This window comes from Archocentrus centrarchus, unplaced genomic scaffold, assembly GCF_007364275.1.
Source record: "Archocentrus centrarchus isolate MPI-CPG fArcCen1 unplaced genomic scaffold, fArcCen1 scaffold_64_ctg1, whole genome shotgun sequence".
In the NCBI taxonomy this organism is placed as follows: domain Eukaryota; kingdom Metazoa; phylum Chordata; class Actinopteri; order Cichliformes; family Cichlidae; genus Archocentrus; species Archocentrus centrarchus.
In genome coordinates, this window is record NW_022060281.1 from 82,716 (window position 1) to 95,593 (window position 12,878).

The 12,878-nt window shown below is 42.7% G+C and overlaps 2 pseudogenes; both read right to left on the bottom strand.

Annotated features, from left to right (window-relative positions):
* Nucleotides 1-2,324: 2,324 nt before the first annotated feature.
* On the bottom strand, nt 2,325-4,774 carry LOC115777675 (receptor-type tyrosine-protein phosphatase F-like; annotated as a pseudogene).
* Nucleotides 4,775-6,849: 2,075 nt separating this feature from the next.
* Nucleotides 6,850-10,945, bottom strand: LOC115777672 (receptor-type tyrosine-protein phosphatase F-like; annotated as a pseudogene).
* Between the last annotated feature and the right edge of the window lie 1,933 nt (nt 10,946-12,878).

The following is a 12,878-nucleotide window of genomic DNA, read 5'->3' on the forward strand; positions in this document are numbered from 1 at the left end:
CAGCTCAAACCATTTTTCCACAACATATTTTGTAATGCAGCTTTAAAATGTCATTTATATTTCAGTCTGAATTCAATGTGATCAAGTTTGACTGTCAAACAGTAATTAATGAGCCGTGTGGCACACCCACAGTTATGATAACTATTTATTAATTTTTGTAATTGTAATTTACTACAAGCAGAAAATTCAATCAATGACTTGTTTGTTTGTTAAGAAGGGTGGACTCAAGATACCTTTGAAAATGAGGAAGACTATACATGAAGTACAAAAAAATTACACAAGAGCATAAAAATCTAATATAATCTATGTGTGACTGAAGTTACTGTTTAGTACAAGTAAATTTAATGTGAAAACACTCGACACTACAGACTCAGTAACACAAACATGTGGATATGAGCTGAGAGTAAGACAAAGATCTCAGATGTGTGAATGGTGATCAAAGTGATGAATGAGATGAATGGATGAGATTTGATGGTGAGAAAAGGCGAGCAGAAAACAGTCAGTCAGCATGTGTGCAGTTGGTGGACGCTCCCTTGTTTCTGAGGATCATCAGCAGAGAGAGTCCACAGCAGTACACCAGACTCTTCACTATCAGCACTGTGGACAGCAGGCAGAGCAGCTTCACCCTGCACTGAGACTGGAAGGACCCTGAAGGACACACACACACACACACACACACAGTGGGGTTATTCCTGTGAGATGAAGGAGAAAAAGTCCAAATAGAAACAGTCACAGCTTCTTCTTCAAGTGGATGAATGCATTGATTTGTGTTTGTGTCCACTTGGGGGCAGAAGAACTCCACAAGCAGCTAACAAACTGATCTCTGACATATTATGGTCTGTGTGCTGTTTGGTGCTGAGCAGCTAGTGTACAGTGGCTTTCTCAGAGCTTGTTTGATGAAGATATGAATGAGTGGAACAACTTTGAGACTGAGTCCCTAAAGTTGTTCCAGCTCCCTCATTGGACATTGGAGCTGTCCATGCAGAGAGGCAGCAGGTGATCTTACAGTCAGCTGGCTGCAGAGCTGGCAGGTCTGCTGGCTCTCTCTCTGGAGGACAGGAGGCTGCTGGAGCTGGAAGCTCTGAAACACAAAAGGAGTCAAATGTTTGGAGCTGCAGTGACAAATGTCAGTCCTCTGCTCCTCTGCTCTCTTTGACAGCATCTCCACATGAAGCTGAATCCCTGAAGCTGAACACAGTCAGCGAGCCTTCATTACCTTCTTGTGTTTGGGCCTCCACTGTGCCCCCCTCGTGCTTGACGGAGCAGCTGTATTTCCATGTGCTGTTCTGAGGGATCAGTAAGATGGAGGCGCTGCGTCCCGACTCTCTGAGCTCCAGCTGCTCTCCCTCAGCAGGGGGCAGCTCCTCCAGCCCGCCGTTCTTCTTCTGTCTTTTCCAGGAGAACTGGACCAGAGGAGGAAACATGGCTGAGGCCACACACAGCAGGGAGCTGCTCCCCCATCACTTCCTTTAATTGTAATTTTTGTCTTAGACTTTTAAATTGATTTTTATGTTTAAAATCTGTTGAATTTTAGTTCAGTTTCAGTGTCAATCAGGATCTTTTCTCATTTATGTTTTTAAATATTCTCAAGAGAAAAATATTTGAGTCAAATCTCCAACTGTGGATGAATTATTTAAACTGCGTCAGGAGTTCATCTTCCTCTCAGGATGAACTGGAATAACTTTGTTTTCTGGTCCTTTGCAGTCATTGATGGTTTTATTTGTTCAGCATTTTCTCACCAAACTCTGATTTTCTGTTTGGTTTTTGGAAGAAGCTCAATATTGACCTCAATGCTTCAATCTGTTTCTTCACTAATTTTTTTATTCTACTTTTCTTTTTCAGTTCAAGGAACTTTTATGAGTTCTTCCTGATGATCTGCCTTCTGTTGCTCTTCCACAAAGTTCTTGTTGTTACAGGATGTTTCATCTTCACTCAGAGGCTTTTTTCCTTTATCATCATTATTTTTGTTGTTTCATTTTTAGCTCTCCTTAAACCTGATGACCCAAACAGCATACTCTTTGTACTGAACCTAAGAAACAGAGTCAGATATAACAGAGGTCTGCTCTACGAAGCAGGATTTGGGCTTAATCCTGAGTCCGCTCCATAACAAAGGCGGTTATTATTATTGATAACCTGGGATTTTTGATGACTTTCCTTCCTGGTTTCAAATAAGCCAAACTTTATTAATACATCAGGCCTTTTCCAGTCTTACTGACATGAATGCTTAAAGCACAGACACATGCATGCAGATCTTTTAATACTACATACAATGTTTTTCCTGTTACAGACACACCACTGATCTGGCTGCAGCAGCTACGTCTGACTTATGATAGCTTAGACATGCACAGGTGGTGAGGAGGGCTCCTCTTCAGCAGTGCGTGTCTCCACGGGGTCGCTGGGAGGCCCGCGGCCGATGTTGTTGACAGCCATGATGTGAAACTCATACTCAGAGTGTGGAGTAAGTCCATCAATCCTGTACTGATTGGTAGTCACACCTTCCACATCCTGGAAGTCCCTGTCAGAGGATTTGGCTCTGTATTGGATCGTGTAGGAGGAGACAGGTTCTGGGTCTCCAGAGTCCCACGTGAGAGTGACACTGGTGGCTGTGGTCTCAGTCACCATGAGTGAGGTGGGGGGCTTTGGTAAGGCTGGGGAGGCAGAAGCAAAGTGTTAGCTCTGATTATTAGGAATGATCTGTGGCCATCATTGACCATCCAAGAAAACTGCTCTGCTGTGTTGACTGCAGACAAACAGAGGGTCTGCATCATGGCTTCATTCAAAGAAGCTGGTCCAGACTGTTGTGATTCATCATCACTGACATTTAGTGTAACCATCAGTAGGCTTGTAAGTGAAATCAATAAACTGATAGATGACACAGTCACAATGATGCAAACACAGAGGTGGTTACAGTCACACACACACAGACCAAAAACAAACCAACATGCTGAAAGAAGAACATACAAGCCTTCATGAAGGTCCTAAAAACAGACTGAAACCAGAACATGTTCATCTTTTCCTCCTCAGCATCAGTAACATATGCTCTGATGCACTGAGGACAAAAACACTCAGAGACATTTAAATGTGGCTGATTCTGCTTAAAACAGCAGAATCCACACTGCTGTGGAGCCTCACAGAGAAACAGAAGCACTGCTGTGAAAACAGCTCTCACCTTTGACAGTCACCTGAGCCGTAGCTTCAATCATGCCCACAGAAGACACGGCCACACACGTGTAGTTAGCTGATTCTCGAATGTTGGTGAGCTCCAGCTGATTGTGCCCCAAGGGCCTATCTTCTTCTGGAGTCAGGTCCACCAGGCCCCTGGTCCACTTGATATAAGGCATCGGTGAGCCCACTGCCACACATGTTAGGGTGACACTGCCGCCTGCTATCACCTCCTGGTTGGAGGGTAAAGTGGAGAATCTGGGCGGGACTCTTCGGACTAAGGAAATGAAAAGAATAAGGACGTAACAGGAGTCAACAGAAGGGCTCAAATCATACCATACCGGGGGTGTACGGGGCATTTAAGGGGAGAGTTTAAAGGCTGCATGATTTCATGAGATAACAGAATGATATTAATGATTAACTTGTTGGTGATATTTCTTAAGGTCTCCATGTTCCTTTTGTTCAAAGAGTCAAACCCAATTAAATCCAGAGTTTCCAAAAAATCACTGTTATGAGCAGGTTCTGGTGCAGGCTGTTTATTAAACATATTAGTTACACACAACACAAAGACAGTAACATAGTTTTTTTTTTTTTTTTTGCCCACAGCGGCTTTTGTCGACAGTGGAGAGAGACAGGAAATGGGGGAAAGATACAGGGGAAGACACGCGGGCAAACAGGCCGGGACGCAAACCCGCGCCGCCCACACCGCAACACGGCATGTGTATGAGGTCGCCGGCTTCACCACTAAGCCACCCAGGAGCCCGACAGTAACATAGTTAAGACTGAGATACACACAGAGCGACAGAGAGAGAAGAAGAAAAGAGAGAAACAGAGAAAGATGCAGAAACAGGAAAAAGGAAAAAGAGAGGACCGGAAAGATAAAGCAAACAAAGTAAGTGTGAGACAAAGAGTGGCAAACATTTCTATATTAAACATGATAACTGCCCACTTGCCTTTGACCCCTCCTAATTTACACAAAGTCTCAGCCCAGGAAACCTGAACCCCAACCAATCACCTGTTGAGGCTCTGCCAACTCTTGTCCCACGCGGGCTAAAGAAATCAGGGTATCTCATTGGTTTACGACAGTGCAGGTGTCATAATGAAAGATCTTCTTTCTCTTAAAACCTCTGGTAAGATAACGCTTCTAGTGCCCACTTAGCCAGATTTTATCTCCCCCCTAATTCATGTTACAAAAACACAGGGAAGGCCTAAGGAACTCCATTTTTGGAGCGTATCTGTCATAAGACTTTACAGAAATACAACCATGGGGTTACAAGAGTCATGTGAAGGAGAGATGTTCCCTGCCTCCCACCAAGGCCTTGAGTACATGTGAGCATCAGCTATAACAGACCTTTCCTTCACCCCAGTAATATTAAAGCCTACAGCGTTCATTAATTGAGTGTGTGTGTGACTAATATACTTTTATTACGTGATATAAAATAGTGACAGTAGATATCAGTATAAAGGTGAATTCTCAACACGCTCCACAAATGACTGAGACATTTGACTTTACCGCGTACGTAGAGATTGGCAGGAGCAGAGTATCGGGTCCCAACGCTGTTCACAGCGACACATTCATATTTCCCTGATCCAAATCCTCACTGTTCTCCATCTGCAGAGCTCCTGTGTGGAGGATCAGTCCATTAGTGGCTGTGATAGTTCAGTGACCTCCCTGTTCATGCTCAGAAACAGCTTCACAAAGAAATACTTAAAGCAATAAAAAGCATTTAGCAGGTCTGGCAGGTTTATAAAACCTTTTGCTTTAAAGAGGAAAAATGACTCTGGGTCAGTCACAAATCAAACCCATCATAGTCACATTAAAATAAATAATAATTCAAAGAGACTGTGTGATAAAGGCCGAGTTTATGCTGCAGAATAAACACATTAAAATGAAAAAAAATCCTAAATGCAATGGAGCTGCATTTGAATGAAAAGTAATTAATTCAATTCATCTCAATTACCACAGGATTGCTGGTCTTTGAGATGGTGATGAATAATTTTTCTCTAATGTCTAAAATTTTATTTGTAAAGAAATCCATGAAGTCACTACTAGTTAAAGTGAAAGGAATACTCGGCTCTACAGAGCTCTGACTCTTTGTCAGCCTGGCTACAGTGCTGAAAAGAAACCTGGGGTTGTTCTTATTTTCTTCAATTAATGATGAATAGTACGATGTCCTAGCTTTACGGAGGGCTTTTTTTTATAGAGCAACAAACTCGTTTTCCAGGCTAAATGAGCATCTTCTAATTTAGTGAGACGCCATTCCCTCTCCAGCTTTCGGGTTATCTGCTTAAGCTGTGCGTTTGTGAATTATACCACGGAAGTCAGGCACTTCTGATTTGAAGCTTTCCTTTCAGAGGAGCCACAGTATCCAAAGTTATACGCAGTGAGGATGTAAAACTATTGACGAGATAATCGACCTCACTGGGAGCAGAGTTTAGGTAGCTGCTCTGCACTGTGTTGGCACTGAAGAGCATAACAATGAAGGAATTAGATCCTTAAACTTAGTTACAGCACTTTCACAAAGACTTCTACTGTAATAAAACTTATTCCCCACTGCTGTGTAATCCATTAAAGTAAATGTAAATGTTACTAAGAAATGATCAGACAGGAGGGGGCTTTCAGGGAATACTGTTAAGTCTTCAGTTTCTATGCCATATGTCAGGACAAGATCCAGAGTATGATTAAAGTGGTGGGTGGGCTCCTTTACATTTTGAGAGAAGCCAATTGAACCTAACAATAGATTAAATGCAGTGTTGAGGCTGTCATCTCAGCATCTACATGGATGTTTAAAATCACCACTATAATTATTTTATCTGAACTGAGCACTAAATCAGATAAAAAGTCTGAGAAATAGGACAGAAACTCTGAGTAAGGACCAGGTGGACGATAGATAATAACAAATAAAACAGGTTTTTGATTTTCCCAATTAGGATGGACAAGACTAAGAGTCAGGCTTTCAAAAGAATGAAAACTTTGTCTGGGTCTTTGATTAATTAATAAGCTGGAATTGAAGATTGCTGCTACTCCTCCTCCTCGACCTGTGCTTCGAGCATTCTGACAGTTACTGTGACTCGGGGGTGTTGATTCATTTAAACTAACATATTCATCCTGCTGTAACCAGGTTTCTGTAAGGCAGAATAAATCAATACGTTTGATCAATTATTAAATCATTTACTAATAGGGACTTGGAAGAGAGAGACCTAATGTTTAACAATCCACATTTAATTGTCTATTCTTTGGTGCAGTTGAGGAAGCTGTGGCTCCCATAAAAGGGACCCACAGCCTCCGTTTATGAGAAGCTGTAGCTCAGAAGGAAGAGCAGGTCATCTACTAATTGGAAGGTTGGTGGTTCAATTCTGGCTGCTCGAGCCTGCATGCCAAAGTGTCTTTGGGCAAGATACTGAACCTGATGTGTTCATTGGAGTGTGAAGGTTAGAAAGAGCTTAGATGTAAAACAAAAAAAAAAAATGCAAACATGGATAAAGTGCTTTGAGTGCTCGACCAGAGAAGAAAGTGTCATAAAACGAATCCATTCACCATTTATGATAAACATGCACAAATGAAATCACACAAAAACAAAGAATCAGAATATCCTCGTGTGCAAAATGACTTTTGTGGTTGTATGAAATATTATCAATATGCCATAAAACCTTCAACATATTAAATCAGATCAAATTAAAGTGGACCTAGCGAAGCTGTTTGATGCGCCCGTTGCTGCTGCTGATATTCACAGGAAGCATGTCCTTGAACCACGAGATCTCTGGCTGCGGGTCTCCACTGGCAGTACACAGCATTGTGGCTGTTCTGTTCTTTTCAACCACTTTAAGCTGGGGGCCCACATCAATGGAAGGAAAACCAAGAGGGATGTTGTTCTCTGAAAAATTGCAAAAGGCAGATTTACTACAGCCACAGACCCTGAGAGCTCCACAGATGGACAGACCAATCAACTCAATAAGAGAGCAAATACATTAGAGGGCTACAGCCCACAGAGTAATCAGACTACTGCAAGAGCAGAAGATACTACTGAGTAATACTATAGAAATAATGCTATAGATCTGCTACTGATTTGGATTAGGTTGGGAATAAGACTGCTGGTTAAACTTATTAATAAAAAGGAATCTAATCAGATGTCTCATAAAAATCCTCCTGTAGTAAAAACATGATTGGTCTGATTTTCAGCTTGTTCTTAAACTGCTCGCGTTACATTTACTGACATGCTGCCTCTTTTTTGTCTGCTCTGTGACCTGCTTCCTGGCTGAGCAGAAAGTTCCAACATGTTTTAAATCAACTGTGATTGTTAGAAATCTAACCCGAGCTGCCCGAACAACCTGTAGCATTAACACCAGCTATCATGAAAATATTTGAATGCTTGGTATGTAGACACCTCTCCACTATCAGCCTAGAACATATCAGTCTGCATGCAGGCGCAAATAGCCGGCACTCTATTCTGCAACATCTGGAGCACATCTGTCAGACTCAAGGCCCACAGGCCTGCAAAATAATTACTTTCAGCCCTCAAGATAATTTCATTTGGATGCGATTAATGGCCCGCCGGCAATAGCACTCCCACCACTTATACTGCAGTGCAAACAGCTGCGCGCAGGTCAAGATCTGCACACTAACCAGTTTTCCTGTATTGCCAATGATCATTGATCAGTGATCAGCCAGATTTTAAAAACATCGTTCAGCACTTTTTACAATAACATTTAAACTGCCCCGACCCCCCAAATACAGCCAAATGAAAAGTGGCCTTGAAAACAGGTGGGAGGCAGAGGACCTGTTTCTGCTGCCATTGGAGGCTTTAAAGAAAGTGCATCAGTGTGGTGTGGCCAACAGGAGCTTGGTGCAGTTTATTGAGGAGCTGTGGAGACTTCTGCTGTAAGCGTCTGTGTCTGCAGAGGAGGAGAGGCAGCTGAACATGGTGGTCCACGCTGCATCCAAAATTAAGGAGTGTGAAGTCCCAGTCACTGAGTTTATGAGGACAGGTTGGACAGGAAGTGCCTGCTGAGCTTAAAGGCCCCTCCCACCAGGCTAACGGCCTTTTGAACTTTCTCCCCTCACAGAAAATCCTTGAGCAGCATCAACACAAAAGTGACCAGATCCTGAAACGGTGCTAAGTAACTCTGACTCAGGCTGCCCGACTCCTCAACACCTCACAGATATTTTAAGCAAAACAACTTGAACTGTTCTATAAGCAATACTTATATATGATTTCACTTTGATGCTGCTATTCCCTTTACAGGAGTTTTAGTTTTACTGTTTTAGTATTTATTCTGTTTCATGGTCTCGACTTTTATTTATTAATTTTTTTCAGGCGTTTATTTATCTATTGCATCACACAGAGTGTTTGTCAGTCGATAAGTCGACATGGCAATAAAATATTGAACTGTGTGTGCGTGTGTGTGTGTGTGTGTGTGTGTGTGTGTGTGTGTGTGTGTGTGTGTGTGTGTGTGTGTGTGTTGTGTGTGTGTGTGTGTTGCTGTATTTGATACAGTTTGGACTTTGCTGCCTTTTTATTTTTGTACCTGATCAGCGAGTGCAGGCATTGTATTTATTCTTGAACCTTATAGTTTAGTACTATAGGGTTTAGTATTAAGTATTAAGAGTAATAGAAATAAATACAGAGCTCACTGTGTATTATCATCAACCGTGTGAGTTCTCATTATCATGTTTTAAATGAAGATGAGCTCCTCTGTGACACTGCCAGCAGCAGGAACAGAGTTGAAAACAGGACGGCAGTGAAGTCTGATGGAGAGACGACTCAAAGAGGACCCATCTCACCCTGAAGCACTCTGAGTCTGGCACTGGTGCTGACCTCTCCAACACTGTTACTGGCCGTGCACTCGTAAAAGGCTCATCTCTGGATTCACGCAGTGGCTGGATCCGCAGTACGGAGCCCGACCCATCTTCAAATTCAGTCACCTCAGAGAGGCAAAGCAAAGAGGAGGGAAGTTATTTTAGGCCTCTTTTTCTTTAATAAAAACATGTTTGCTTCATTACAAGATTTGATCCAGTCCATCTCACAGCTTACACACAACTGATGTCAGAGTAACTAAATTCATATTTCTGAACAAATATGAGGTTATTAAAGCAGTCTGAGCCCCACCTCAGTAAACATTTGTCACATGTTGTGATTGGACATGCTCTGAGATGTGAAAGTCATGCATGAGTGTCCACCTCAAATCGCTGGGAGCTGATCTTCTTGCCTTTCTTCATCCAGCTGATCCTGGGCGTTGGCTCTCCGGTGGCCTGGCACACAAATGAAGCAGTTCCACCCGAGACGCCCGTCTGATCCTTGGGAGAGTTGATGAAACGTGGCAAGCCTGATGAAGATGATGTGAAGGAGGTAGAACAAGAGAAATAAGTTACTGCCAGGCGCAGAGGTTCAGAGTGACGGGAGAAGTTATGAAGTTATCATCACTGTGCATGTGACAGCAGAGTGTGTGATTGACCAGGACACCAGGAATCCCCGTCATCCTGCAGCAACGCTCAAACCAGGACACAGCATCAGGTTTGGCTGTGTCCCTGTGGCTCTGCTGCAGAGCTCTCTGTCATGTTGAAGGCTTTTTCTTTATGTGCTCACACTGAACATGAGCCACAGGCTGACCCCAGACCAGCCAGAATTTTCTATAAGATATATTGTAGCCCCTACTCATGCACATATCTAAAATAAAATCCTCAGGGTACATTTCTATATCAAATACATTTGTTTTTATCTATTATCCAGCAGCTGTCTGACACACACAGATGCAGTTATTATAGGTAATTATAATAATAATGTATAGTAATTATAGGTGTAACAGAGCAGAATTCCACAGCAGGATATCCCAGATAACAGGTGTACCACCAGGAAAGTGATGAATCATGCTGCACATATTAGTTTCTCTTTGTGACAGTTATTCATAGAAGAGAATATACATTCTCTTACATTTAATTAACCAGTTTCTTTCAAACAAATAATTATGTCAGTACATGTCTGTGGATAATCCAGTACAGTCAGTATTTGATTTGAGCCAATCAAACTGGAAGCAGAGTAAAGATGAATTTTCCAGACCATAAAAAGAAAAATAAAATACAGAAGTGCAAAAACAAGTTAGACTTCAGAGTGATACTGGACAAAAACCAACACCACAAAAGAAAAGAGAACAGCACAACTGGTGCTTCGAAGGATGGAGCACAGCCAGTCAGCTGGGAGCAGGAGGGGTTGAGGTACAGTTAAATTACTGTAGGTGAGGTCCCTGACGCTGTCTCAGCAGGGCGGTGCTTCCCGGCTGCCCCCGACACTCTGAGGGCTCACAGAGGTCACAAGTATCTTCAAGCACTTTCTGTCCATCACTCTGATCAACAACCAGACTCAGAGGTTGATGGATCGCTGCCTGAACTCTGCACCTAAGTTTGCTGTTTGCTGGAATCCATGAATGTAAATGAAATCTATTCTGTATTCTACTTTAACTGATTCCATGAAGCAAACAGATGCTTAAGCTCTACAGTTCAGAGCTTCATTTGAAGTCCAACAATTAAGAATGTCAAGTTCAACTTTAGATTTCTGTCCTTTTAAATGAAAATAACCTCTGAATCAGCTGATCCACAGAACACTGCACAAATTAAAGCCCAAAATTCACTTTGTGTTAAAATATTCATGAAGCTTTGAGAGTTGTTGGATGATGAAAAAGCAACGTACTGTCTGCCAGAGAAGAGGACACCATGCAGCTGAGTGAAAGCAGGACCAGCAGCGCCCCTTTGGGCAGGAGGGGCCCTGCACGGTGAATATTACACCCCATGTTACAACTGCACTGCACCCTCCCTCAGTCCCCCGGTGGACACGTCCCCTGTGACAGGAGCCAAGACCAAAGACCTGGGAGAGCAAACACGTGATGAACAGCAGTACCAAAACATGAGCAATCAAACTTACCATATGTTTGAACTCACACTGCTTAAAACATTAAAGTCAGTTAATGTTCAGCTGTATCAATCAGTCCTGTTAAATATAAACCACTATGAATCCATTTCAGCTGCTTTGGAGCAAATCAGAGACTTCACAGGTGAACTGGAGAGGCAACAAGACAACCCCCAGAAAGTGAACGATTCAGCAGGTGATGGAAACATCTCCCTCCTTATGCCTTCTGACTTTTCTCTAGTTTTATTTGTATTAGTGTCCTTCTCACTGCATTCAGGTTCATCTATACGTGCCTCCTATCCCGGACACCAACACAATCAGGGTGATGGTGGATCATTGAAAAGCTGGGGAAGCATGCCCATCAAGCTGCACGGTGCAAAAGGATCTCAGTGCATCTTTGTAACCTCAAAGGTTTAAATGGCAACCAGTGGAACAGGTGCTGACTCACCTGGAATTTATATGCTTCCCATTTGTCTAATTTCCCGACCTGTTTTTCTCCTTTGGATCATGGATCAAACTGAGGTTACAGTCAGGTAGACTTTTGGAAGAGCTAATCAACTCCTCACTGCCACACACACACACACACACACACACACACACGCGCACACACACGCACACGCACACACACACACACACACACACACACACATAAACACACACACACGCGCACACACACGCACACACACACACACACACACACACACACGCACACACGCACACACACACACACCATAAACACCACGAGAGAAACAGGATGTGACAGTGCCAGAAATTCAGTAGTTGGTCCAAATACCAGCAGGATGCCACAATTATTCATACCTAATTTGACTCCACAGTTATGAAATCTGTGAAGTCCTTTGGAATCACTGACATGCTGGTGGCAAAATGTTCATTTAAATTTTCAATATCAATTATTTTGAGGCTGAAACAGTTCAGTCACATGGTTGAAGCTCTAATCAGTTTATAATAAGGTGGTAAAATAATGCAGAGGTCATTTGTTTCTATTAAACCACTTTGAAAGTCCTGTTAACTGCAGTGGATCTGCTGATAGAACCAAGAATATTAAATAAAGAATATTAAACATACGAACACAGAAACATCAGAATCTGTGTTCAGGTCTGATTCTGCTGTAAACACGTCTTTGCTCACAGGTGATCGTTCGCTTACAGAAACCTGAAAGTTTACCTTCGCCTGAGAGCAGGGACATAAAGTTAGGGTTATTAGCAGGTTATGCAGATGTTTATAAGCCGGGCAGCTTTTACAGGCTGCGCTCGCAGGTTCTTGGTTTGACACTGAAGCACCAACAGCATTTACCTGTTAACGGCATCACTTTAGATTAGATTCAACTTTATTATCATTGTACACAAGTATACAATGAAAGTACGTTCCAGAACAGCCATCCAAGGAGACTTCTGTCTGCAGCCGTTAAACAGGCGTTTTCTACCTATTTGCAGGTTTAAAGAACAGGTTTCATCAGAGGAACTTACAGACTCAGAGCTGCTCTGAGGTTCAGGAGGACATTCAGAAAAGATGACGTGAACTTACTGGATCTCCTCTTCGTCTCCTTCTCTCAGCGTTTAGTCCTTACTTTAGTTTGGAGCCACAAACAGGTGAACTGGCAAGATCGTGTGGGCGTGGCTTAATGTTCCAACTGGTATTTGTTTGTCATCCACTCTGTGATCCAGATGTTGCTGTCTGCAGTCATTTCCCACTAACAGCAGCTCAGAGATGCCAGCATGTGTAATGTTTGACCCGATTAACAAAGTTACCATGACTGATCCCTGCTCCTGCACTGTTCCTCACAGTTTCTCCTTATTA